Source organism: Glycine soja, chromosome 9, assembly GCF_004193775.1.
Source record: "Glycine soja cultivar W05 chromosome 9, ASM419377v2, whole genome shotgun sequence".
NCBI lineage: Eukaryota > Viridiplantae > Streptophyta > Magnoliopsida > Fabales > Fabaceae > Glycine > Glycine soja.
Genome location: NC_041010.1, coordinates 15888748 through 15902111, shown reverse-complemented (window position 1 = coordinate 15902111; position 13364 = coordinate 15888748).

Sequence of the window (13364 nt, the reverse complement as noted above, 5' to 3'; positions counted from 1 at the left end):
CGTGGGCCTTATGCATGCTAAGCCTACAGTGCGGGCTAAGCCTATATCGCGCTCTAAGCCTGCAGTGTGGGCTAAGTCTGGAGTGTGCGCTAATCCTCCATCGCGCACTTAGCGAGCGTTCGATTCTTCCAACTTTTTTTCAAGGTTTTTTCTTCTAGTTTTTACATCATTTTTTCCTCAAAACACTTGAAATGTTCTTTTGAATTTTGTTGATAAAAAATAGCAAGGATGTTAATTTCTTCATTATTTCATTAAAAAAATAATAAAGTAAGGAATTTGCAATCATTCTTAGCCAAAATTGAATATCAAATTAGATTATATTTCGCAATTATCAAACTCCCTCAAATTAAAACATTTGATTGTCCTCAAGCAAAAGACAAGTTCTGAATGTATCAACACATGAGATAACTGCGAAACCTTTAACTGACTGATCCTGAGCTTTGCATTTGTCTTGATCTTGTGATGGAAGCATGAAGTGTGGCGTCCCCAAAATAATGACTGGTTTAATAGTAATGATTTAAATAACAAAAACCATGGTAAATTTTTTTTTCTTCTTTTTCTTTTTCATTTCTTTCTCTTTTCACAATAATTAGGTTTAGAAGGAAAATCCTCACTATAGAGTCCTGAATGGCCAGTTCACACCTCTATTCGGAGTCGTTTCTTTCTTACCACTTGTAATCTCTAAACTATTTTGTTGTTTCAAAAGGAAGAGTATACCAGCCATTACTTTAGGTCGTCACGTGAAAATAATAAAATAAAATACGATCGGTAAACTCTTTTGCAAATGAAGTTTGCTAGTGCTTTCTTTTCAAATAACAAGATTAAACATAAATACATTCATCATTTAATAGTTGTCCAAAATATGTGAGTTTTACAAAATATATAGTGTCATCCAGAGCAAAGGTGTCCACTGTAGTGGCTTCAGCCACATGTATACAATCATCAAATTCCTATACAATAGGTCTACCCGTACAAAAACAAAAAAGTAAACCTAACAGTCAGTCCTAGATACACCCACCCTCAAAAAGTATATAAAACTAGTCCAATGAGTTGTCTACTATGATGAAGAGCCTCCACTAATCGCCATCTCTCCAAGGCCACTATCCTCCGTAGAGTCTGCCTCAGATGCCGACATGACGTCCTCGGGAGAATCCACATCAGGGAGTGGGTCCTCATCACCCTCTAGAAAGTCAAGAGCATCCACGGCAGGCTCAGGAGGTAACTCCTCGAGATCTTCCTCAGGGTCTTCCTCGGATGACGTCACCTCGATCACTTGGACTGGCTCCACTAGACGGTATGGTGTAGGCGTGGGTAGTATCCACTCCACAGTACGCTGAAGCGTGCGCGCGGGTTCATCTGGATGCACCAATGAAGTAGCTGTAAATCGAATCGTGCCCCGAAATCGGCACCTCGTGTTGCCTTCGAGGGTCTCCCAAGCTCCCTCTAGGCACTCCATCTCCACTCGATCATGGATTAGCTGCGCCGCCATCACGATCTACAAGAAAGAAAAGAAAGGGGTAGACTCTTTCACGAGAATCTAACTACGCCGCAACACAATGCATCTCATAACCACTACATGCAAGTAAAAGGGGTATCTTTAGGCTTTTCATCTCTGGTAATCGATTACACAGCCTTGGTAATTGATTACCAGAGGCCAAACTCGAATTACACAACTTCAGGACATGAAACCTGCAAAAATGCACTGTGTAATCGATTACACATAACTGGTATTCGATTACCAGTGGCATGTTCCTCTGTGTAATCGATTACACAGCCTGGTAATCGATTACCAGAGGCATCCACAACATGCTGCCTGCCTGGTAATCGATTACACCTGGTAATCGATTACACCCCTTGGTAATCGATTACCAGAAGCCCTCCTAGCTTCTTGACCTCATTTTCAAGCCTGGTAATCGATTACACCCCTTGGTAATCGATTACCAGAGACCATCTTAGCCTCTTGTCTTCATTTTTAAGCCTTGTAATCGATTACCCACCCTTGGTAATCGATTACCAGAGGCCATATCCCATATATCAATCAAAGTTCACAGCTGGCCAGCCACCACACAAGCCTCCTTGCTTTGTGGTCTTAGTTCCTTTTATCTGTTGACTGCCAGGAGCTCGCCTGCTTAGGTACATCACAGGTTCTCACTGACTGACTATGCCCGGGTTGGGTCGGGATTGGTCAAGCTTGGTTTTGGGAAATAGCACCCCACCTGACGTCCCCAAAGTCTCTTGACCCCCACGACATATCTCCAGGTACCACTCTGTGGTCAACGAATAAAAGTAGGAAGTTTCACCCTTCTACACTTCCTTATCTCAAGCTTGTAGGAATATGGGGTACCCATCACATGTGGTACTAGGTGGCGGTCGGGCGATGGTGCACAACAAGTTTTCCACATCCACAAATCACGTATAAACCCACCATCCCCTGTTTCCTACCTCCAACTGAGCTCACGTACTCTCACGTAGCCCATATCCTCGTTTCTCTCAACACCGGGTCCCCATCAATCCTCCCAAGCTTCCCCAACATCCAAGTAATTCAACATCCAAATCATCACAAACTAACAAACCAAGCAAAACAGGGCAAAGGCAGGAAACTCTGCCCAAAACTCAAACCAAAATCACAACTTTTTCTCACTTAAAGACCCCAGTAACATTTCCTTCGTTCCAATTCATTAACCGTTGGGATCTACTAGCAAACATCCAGAACTCATTCTGTACTACTCTTTCCACAACCAGCAGATACATAGCATTTTTCTACACTTATGCAAAATTCTGCTGCACATTTCAACAACAAAATTCTGCATAAAGTGCAGATTTCGAAAACCACTCTTTCCCTCATCCAATTTTGCCCAAATTGAATCCTACAAGTCCCAAATCATGTACCAATCATGTCTAAACCAAGGACAAGCTTCAGACCAAAGCAACATAAAATCTAGGTATCCAAAACCCCTCAATTTAATGGATTTTCAAGGTTTGAGAAGTGAAATTGAGAATGAGGTAAATTTGGAGCAAACTCTCACCTCACACAAGTCTATAACATCAATCTAAACTTGCTCAAACTGGATTTACACCTAAAATTCCACCGAATCAAAATTTGACTCCTCAACACCCAATTTTACCCTAGAAATGGCTCTTGGTTCACTTTGGTCATTTGTTTTTCTCTCTTGCACAGCCCAAGCTTCCTCATAAGTCCTAAATGACATTTCAAACTAGGATTAACTCACTTTAACCTCCAAATACCACTAAATCCAGATTTGGCCTTCCAACTCTCAAAAACTCACTCTTTTTCCACTCATAACACCATATTCTCACTTTCTAACCCTAGGTTAACTCTACCCTTCATCCCTAGCAGTTTTCCATAAGCAATTTCAGCACACCAACATCAAAAGCATCATCATAAAAACCCTAAAACTGAATGGGTAAGCTTAACTCACTCAAACATAACAAGTTTAGCATTCTTTCGTCAAATCTCTTCACAAATAACTATCACAAAGCATTAGCCAAGCAAAACTGCCCATCATATCTCCCAAAGCCCCATACCCACGAAAATCAAGTGAGAAAGAAGTCTACTCAAACCTGAAATTTCGAGGTCCCACACGCAGAGATGCGCTTCACGACTCCGAAAATGCCTTCCTTTCGCGATTTGGGGCAGAAATGGTGTGCAAAGGTTGGAGCTTTAATGGAGTTTCAATGGAGGATGAAGAAGAAAGAAAAAGCAACGTGAGGGAGAGGGAGAATGCTTCTGAAATGTGGGGCTGAGTGAAGAGAGAGAGAGTGTTGCTTTTTAGTTTTAAAAAAAGCTTTTTCTCTTTTCTTAATTAAGCTATGCCACATGTCTCCATTTGAGTGGAGCAAAAGGGCCCACTTTTTCTTCTTGATGTGACTCATACTCAGTCACAAAGAGGGAAAAATCTGACCTTTGCAACGCTAAAATCCTGCCTCGATTTGTGTGCCATTTCTCGGGTTCCAGTTCCTCGCGTTTCTCTGCGCCCGTCGGGGCCAGTTTTCGAAAGTAAGCAATATATATATCAAAACGCTCAGAATGAAACCCCGAGCGTGGTTCAGAGGTTGGTTTTGTTAAATTTTAAGTCGCACGCAAAACGATGATTTTTAGACTAATTAATTAAGAATTAACCCATAACCTCCCAGTTATGGATTTCTCTTCCTTAATTAGCCTAACCCGCGTATCTAGCCCCCACTATTCCTACTTCTACCAAGAACACATATGCATATACACTAAATAATACTTATATATATACATATAATCATTCAAAATATATCGTTTTCAAAAATTCCAGGTAGAAATTTCCAGGATGTCACATGAAGGAATACACATGGAGATGAAAAAGGTCAGCAAGTAGAAACTTCATCAAGACAAACTTACCACACTTCATTCCTCACAAGGCTAGTGTTTCCCCCAGTGCATAAGTGTCTCGGCTAAGACTGTTTTTAATTCAACAACTAAAAATAATGTTCCCAACTTTACACTTCGTCTCATTTAATGTAATCATACCACATACTGTGGATCACTAAGGGCTTTTTAGGCTTGTAACGTGGTTGGACTAACAAGGAAGTCATGGTTTTTCTTTGGATTCAAAGTTAGTTTCTAAGGGAGCACCTACCTCATATTTTTCTGATAATCAATGGCTTTATATTTCACAGCCCTAACTTTCATGTCTTCCATTCTTAACAACACATTTTTTTTTGTACATAGTTGCTATCAATTTTTTTTTATTTGAAGCATACATTTTTTTTCTTTTCTCTCTCTTTTTTTTTTGAAAATAAACTAGATTACACTATTACTATAGCAACTTATCATAATTGAGTATGTGCTATTATTAGTATTCCTAAAACAAAAATTTCACCCAAGAATCCTCCTCCCCCAAATTAGGGGTAAATTTTTCTTAACCCGTGCTCTCTTACAACCTAAGATAAAGTGGTTATTAATTTCATTCGACTCAGGTTTCAAAGAAAATTTATTCACATTAGGCTCAATATGGTGCAAGGGATTTATTTTAGTAACAGGTTGGCTAGCTTAGTGGATAAGAAAATCAAAACAAGGCCTTGATCATTTCCACATTTTGTATGTACTCAAACAGTCTAAGAATCATGCAAAATCAAGAAATTAAGAACAATCATTCTCTCACAATCAAAGGTTTGCACAAATCACCAGACGTTTATGAAGTATTTGACTTACCATACCATGATTTTCGTTCAGACATGCTAACATCTTCACTCTTGTGTTTTCAATTCAAACTTCATCACTCATAAAAACACCTGTTCACACAAGAATCAGAATTTTCACAATTATCTCATCAGTACACAGTATCTCATGCATCAATTTATCCATAACAAGTCATAGCCCATTACTAATTTCCCCTGTCTCTATCATGCAAATTTTTTTATTCAATGACTAAAATTAAACTACTGAAATTAAAATAAAGAAAAAAAATTAATGACAAGAAAAATAAAGAAAAGAAAGGAAAAAAATTAATCCTGGTAAAAAAATATTGGGCCTCAATCTTATGTAGGCCCTGGATCCCAAGCTCTATGAGCATCTCTGATGTCCGCAACATAATCATCATCAGCTACAATATCTATAGCATCATCACCAGCTACACCAAAGGTGTCACCCCCCTAATAGAAGGATGTTGGCCTTCTAGCCAAGTAACCTGGACTAGGAATGCCTCTGGTGTCATCACCGGCTGCTGGAGGCTTTGCATTAGTAGGTACTGGCCATGGTGGAGGCTATGCAACATAGGGAAGAGCTTCTCCGGCTGAGTAAAAGGCATAGAAGTTTGGCCGGTATGTAGAGGAGACACATCTGGTGGAGGGACTGCTGGTGAAGGAGCTGGAGGAATGTCTGGAGTGACTCGAGTCTTGGCCTATTTTGGCCCCAGAAAGACACTAGAAGAGTCTGTATGATTCATAACTGGTTTGGCTTCATCTTCTTCTAGGAACACAAAATTTAGGTGCCCCCCAACGAGGTTAGCTTTTTGCTTAATTTCCTCCACCTTAAAACAAGTCTTGCTATCACTGGGATGCTTACTTCCCTCAAACAAGTTGAAGGTGGATTTCTAGTCTTCCACACTCATCTCCAAGTTGCCTTTCCCTATGTCCATAACACACTTTGCAGTCACCATGAATGGCCGACCCAAAATCAAGGGGATCTAGGAATCTTCTTCAATGTCCATGTGTGACATCCTAGAATTTCTACCCGGAATTTTGTAAGTGTTACATTTTAAATAATTATATATATATATGTATTATTCAGTGTATATATATATATTCTTGGTAGAAGTATGTACATTGGGGGAAAGATACGCGGGTTAGACTAACTAGCGAAGAGTAATCCATAACTGGACAGTTATAGATTAATTCTCACTTAATTAGTCTAAAAATTATCATTTTGCGTGCAACTTAAAATTTAACAAAACCAACCTCTGAACCACGCTCAGGGTCTCATTCTGAGCATTTTGATATATATATTGCCTACTCTCGAAAACGGGCCCCGACGGGTGCAAAGAAACGCGTGGGACTGGAATCAGAGAAGTGGCATGCAAACCAAGGCAGGATTTTTAGCATTCAAAAGGTCAAAATTTTCCTCTCCTTGTGGCTGAGTATGAAGTCACATCAAGGGAAAAAGGTGAGCCCCTTTTTGCTCCACTTAAAATGGGACAAGTGGCATTGCTTTATGAGAAAAAAAAAGGGAAATTCAGAAGCTTTTCCTCATCTTCCACGTTGCTTTTATTCTTCCTTTCTCCTCCACCATTGTTTCCCTTTGAAGCTCCAAAATTCCTCCACATTTCTACTCCAAATTGCAAGGAGAAGCCATTTTCGAAGTCGTGAAGCACACCTCTACGTTGTGGGACTTCGAATTTCAGGTATGGGTGGACTTCTTCTCACATGAAATTTGTGGGTATTGGGTTTTTGGGAGCTATGATGGGTAGTTCTACTAGGTTAATGCCTTATGGTAGTTACTTGTGAAGGAATTTGTTGAAAGCATGCTAAACTTGACATGTTTGATGTGAGTGAAGCTACCCATTCTGTTTTAGGTTTTTATGATGATGCTTTGTGATATTTGTATGCTGAAATTGTTGCTAGAAAACTGGTAGAGATGATGGGGAGAGTTAACTTAGGGTTAAATGTGAGAATGGTAGTGATGTGAGTGGAAAAGTGTGAGATTTTGAGGGTTTTGAAAAGCCAAATTTGGGGTTAGTGGAAATTGGAGTTTAAAGCGGGTTGATCCTAGTTTAAAATGTCAATTAGGACTTGTAGAAAAGCTTGGGCGGAGCAAATGAGAAAAATGAGTGACAAATGTGAAAGAGGAGAGCCATTTCTAGGGTAAATTGGGTGTTGAGAGGTCAAATTTTGAATGGATGGGGTTTTCACCTTAAAACCAGTTTGAGCAAGTCTAAGTCAATGTTATAGACTTGATTGAGATGAGAGTTTAGCCCAAAATTACCCAATTCTCATTTTCACTTTTCAAACCTTGAAAATCCACTAAATTGATGGGTTTTGGATACCTAGATTTTGATTTACCTTGATCTGAAGCTTGTTTTTGGTTTAAATATGATTTATACATGATTTAGGACTTGTAGGATCCAATTTGAGAAAAATTGGATGTGGGCAAGTTGGATTTCGAAATCTGCCAAATTGTGCAGCAAAATGCTGTCAAATTGTGCAGCCAACTTGACCAAATGTGCAGAAAAATGCTTGTGCATTGCTAGTCATGGGAAGAGTAGTACATATCTGGTTCCAGGCATTTTCTAGTAGATCCCAACGGTAAAAATGTAGATATATGTACTAGGAACCTCCATTAAAATTTTCAAGTTGATCCAATGGTTAACGAATCAGAACGAAGAGAATGTTACTGGGATATATGAGTAAGGAAAGTTGTGGTATTTGAATGTGTTTTGGGCAGAGTTTTCTGCCTCTACCCTATTTTCTTGGTTTATGGTAGTTTCATGATATTTGGAATTGAATTGCTTGAATATTGTGGAAACGTGGAGGGGTTGATGGGGACCCGGTGCTGAGAGGAACGAGGATAAGGGCTATGTAGGAGTGCGTGAGCTCAGTTGAAGGTCTGGGGATGGTGTGTTCATGTTTGATTTCTGGAAGTGGGAGAGTTGATTTGCGCCATCGCCCGATCGCCACCTAGTACCACATATGACGGGTACCCCATAATCCACTAAGCTTGATGTGAGAAAGCGTGGAAGAGTCAGTCTTTCTACTTTTGTTTATTGACCATAGAGTGGTACCTGGAGATATGTCGCAGGGGTCAGGAGACCTTGGGGACGTCAGGTGGGGTGCTATTGCCCAAAACCAAGCTTGACCAATCCCGACCCAACCCGGGCATAGTCAGTCAATGAGAACCTGTGATGTACCTAAACAGGTGAGCTCCTGACAGTCAACCAATAAAAGAACAAAGTCCACAAAACAAGGAGGCTTGTGTGGCGGCTGGCCAGCTATGTATCTTGGGTGGTATCTGGAAATTAGCCTCTGGTAATCGATTACCATGCGTGGGTAGTCGATTACAGGGCTTAAAAATGGAGACAGGATGTTAAGATGGCCTCTGGTAATCGATTACCAATGGGGTGTAATCGATTACACAGAGTGACAGGACACTGGTAATCGATTACCAGTTGGGTGTAATCGATTACACGGGGAGATAGGGCACTGGTAATCGATTACCATTTAGATGTAATCGATTACACAGTGTAATTTGTAGATTTCCATGTGCAAAAGCTGTGTAATTCGTGTTTGGGCACTGGTAATCGATTAGCAGAGAGGAAATCCATTAATCGATTACACAGCATTGGTAATCAATTACCAGAGGCTCAACTCGAGTTACACAGCTTCAGAACATGAAAACCTGCAATATGCACTGTGTAATCGATTACACATAACTGGTAATCGATTACCAGTGGCTTGTTACTCTGTGTAATCGAATACACAGTATTAGTAATCGATTACCAGAGGCCTCCACAACATACTGTCTCCATTTCTAAGCCTGGTAATCGATTACACAGCATTGGTAATCGATTACTAGAAGCCCTCTCACGTTCCTGATCCCATTTTTAGGCCTGGTAATCGATTACACATACTTGGTAATCGATTACCAGAGGCCATCTTAACTTCCTACCTTCATTTTTAAGCCTTGTAATCGATTACCCACCCTTGGTAATCGATTACCAGAGGCCATATTCCAAATATTACTCAAGATCCATAGCTGGCCAGCCACCACACAAGCCTCCTTGCTTTGTGGTCTTTGTTCTTTTATCGGTTGACTGCCAGGAGCTCGCCTGTTTAGGTACATCACAGGTTCTCACTGACTGACTATGCCCGGGTTGGGTCGGGATTGGTCAAGCTTGGTATTGGGCAATAGCACCCCACCTGACGTCCCCAAGGTCTCCGGAACCCTGCGACATATCTCCAGGTACCACTCTGTGGTCAACGAATAAAAGTAGGAAGTCTCACCCTTCCCCACTTCCTCACTTCAAACTTGTAGGATTATGGGGTACCCGTCACATGTGGTACTTGGTGGCGGTCGAGCGATGGTGCAAGTCGACTATCCACATCCACAAATCACACATAAATCCACCATCCCCAGTTGCCCACCTTGAACTGAGCTCACGTACTCCCACGTTGCCCTTATCCTCATTCCTCTCAACACCGGGTCCCCATCAATCCCCCCAAGCTTTCACAACATCCAAGCAATTTCAACATCCAAACATCATGAACTATCAAAACCAAGAAAACAGGGCAAAGGCAGAAAAATCTGCCCAAAACACATACCAATACCATAACTTTCCTTACTCAAATACCCCAGTAACATTCTCTTTGTTCCAATTCTTTCACCGTTGGATCGGCTCGAAAAGTTTACTGGAGGTCCCTAGTACATAAGTCTACATTTTGACCGTTGGGATCTTCTAGAAAACGTCCAGAACCCAATATGTACAACCCTTTCCACAAGCAGCCATGCATAAGCATTTTCTGCACAAGCACAAAATTTTGCTGCACATTTCAACAGCAAAATTCTGCATAATAGTGCAGATTTTCGAAAATGGCCTTCTTTCGCGATTTGGAGCCGAAATGGTGTACAAAGGTTGGAGCTTTGATGGAGCTTCAATTGTGAGGAAGAAGAAAGGAATAGCAACGTGAGAAAGAGAGGGAGAAAAGCTTCTGTGTGAGGAGAGAGAGAACGTGGCTTGTGTTTAAAAGGCTTCCTCTTTTTTTCTTTTAAACAAAAGATGTGCCACATGTCTTCTTTTGAGTGGAGCAAAAAGGGTCCATTTTTTTTTTCTTGATGTAACTCATACCCAGTCACAAGAAGAGAAAAATCTGACCTTTGAAATGCTAAAATCCTGCCTCAGTTTGTGTGTCGTTTCTCTGGTTCTAGTTCCTCGCGTTTCTCTACACCCGTCGGGGCCAGTTTTCGAAAGTAGGCAATATATATATATATATATATATATATATATATATATATATATATATATATATATATATATATATATATATATCCAAACGCTCAGAATGAAACCCCGAGCGTGGTTCAGAGTTTGGTTTCGTTATATTTTAAGTTGCATGCAAAACGATAATTTTTAGACTAATTAATTGAGAATTAACCTATAACTATCCAGTTATGGATTTCTCTTCGTTAATTAGCCTAACCCGCGTATCTTTCCCCCAATATACCTACTTCTACCAAAAGTATATATATATACACTGAATAATACTTATATGTAATCATTCAAAATGCATCGTTTACAAAATTTCGGGTAGAAATTTCCAGGATGTCACAATACTCCCACCCTTTAAGGAATTTCGTCCCCGAAATTAACTACTCTATGAACAAACTTGGGTACAATTCCCTCACCCTATCCTCTAACTCCCAGGTTGAATCACCCTCATCGGGTTCCCACTGCACTTTCACTAACGTGATCTCCTTTCCTCTCAGCGACTTCATTCTTCGATTAGTAATCTTCTGAGGTTGTGCTGTATATGTGAGGTTATCCTTCACCTGTACCTCGTCCACTGCAAGTACATGTGATGGATCTGGGTTGTATCGTCTCAGTTGAGAGACATGAAACACAGGGTGCAAGTTCGATAAACTCGAGGGTAAAGTGATTTGATAAGCTACAGGCCCAACCTTCTTCAAAATCTGATACGGACCTAGATACTTGGGCGTCAACTTCCTAGATTTGAGAGCTCTTCCGACTCCGGTTACAGGAGAAACCTTCAAAAACACATGTTCTCCTTCCTAAAAATCTAATGGCTTCCTCCTTCTATCATAATAGCTCTTCTGCCTATCCTGAGATGCTTTTATCTTCTCTCGAATCAATTTCACTTGTCTGGTAATCTGTTGTAGCATTTCAGGCCCAAGGAGTACTGCTTCTCCATCATTGTACCAACAAATAGGAGTCTTGCACTTTCGTCCATATAGAGCTGCAAAAGGAGCCATACCAATACTGGCTTGGTAGCTATTATTGTAAGTAAATTCGATCAATGGCAAACAATCCATCCAGCTACCTTGTTGCTCTATAATACACGCTCGAAGTAGATCTTCTAGAGTCTGAATGGTTCGTTCGGTCTGACCATCTGTTTGAGGATGATAAGTTGAACTGAGCTTCAGCTTTGTCCCCAATGCTTCATGTAGACTTGTCCAAAATCACGAAGTAAACCTCAGATCCTTGTCTGATACAATACTGGAAGGAATTCCATGCAACCTTACTACTTCTTTGATATACAACTCTACTAGCTTCTCCATCTTATACTTCATATTCACCGGAATAAAATGAGCAGATTTGGTGAGTCGATCTACTATGACCCACACAGCATCATGTCCACGACTAGTCTTGGGTAAACTAGATACAAAATCCATAGATATGCTCTCCCATTTCCATTCCGGAATTTCTAATGGCTTTAATTCTCCTGATGGTCGCTGGTGCTCAGCCTTAGCCTTTTGACATGTCAAACATCTTGCTACATATTCAGCTACATCTTTCTTCATGCCATGCCACCAAAAGCTTCTCTTCAAATCTTGGTACATCTTAGTCATTCCTGGATGGAAACTAAGATGACTTTTATGTGCTTCTTCCAAGATCTTAACTTTCAAATCATCCAAAGATGGTACACATATCCTCCCCTTGAATCTAATTAACCCGGTTGTGTCCTTCTTAAACTCCACATCCTTATCTCCCATCACATCTAACACTTTGCCTTGCAGAAATGGGTCATCCTCTTGAGCCTCGCGTATGTGATCTACAAATTCATTGGTGATCTGCAGCACTCCCACAAATAAGCTCTTGGGTCGCATCTCGATTACGAGATTCAGATCTCGGAATTCCTCTATCAATCTCTGCTCCAAACTCATTATAGTCGCAACATGTAAAGACTTCCGGCTTAGCGCATCGGCTACTACATTAGCCTTTCCTGGATGGTAGGAAAGACCAAAATCATAATCCTTGATGAACTCCATCCATCTTTGTTTCCTCATATTGAGTTCCTTCTGATCGAACAAGTATTTGAGACTCTTGTGATCACTGAAAACTTCAAAACGAGTACCGTATAAATAATGCCTCCAAATCTTTAAGGCAAAGACCACAGCTGCTAGTTCCAAATCATGGGTCGGATAGTTAACTTCATGAGGACGCAATTGGCGTGAAGCATAAGCCACTACTCTTCCCTCTTGCATTAACACACACCCCAAGCCTTGCCCACTTGCATCGCAATACACTTCAAATGGTCTCTTAGGGTCGGGCAAAATTAACACTCGAGATGTTGTCAACCGCCTCTTCAACTCTTGGAAGCTTTGATCACATTTCTCATTCTAGACAAACTCCTCATTCTTACGAGTCAGTTTAGTTAGGGGCAGTGCCAATTTAGAAAATCCCTCAATGAATTTTCTATAATAGCCAGCCAACCCCAAGAAACTTCGAACTTCCGTTGGAGTTATCGGTTGTTGCCACTCCATAACCGACTCCACTTTAATCGGATCCACCGCAACCCCATCTTTAGAAATCACGTGTCCCAAGAACTACACTTTCTCCAACCAAAATTCACATTTCGACAATTTGCTGAACAATTTCCTATCCCTCAGGATATGCAAGACAATTCTCAAGTGCTTCTCATGCTCCTCCTTATTCCTTGAATACACTAGGATATCATCAATGAACACGACCACGAACTGATCTAAGTAATCATGGAATATACGGTTCATATAGTCCATGAAGATAGCCGGAGCATTAGTCACTCCAAATGGCATGACTAAATACTCGTAATGCCCATACCAAGTCCGAAACGCAGTCTTTGGGATATCTTCCTTCTTAACTTGGATTTGATGATACCCCGATCGC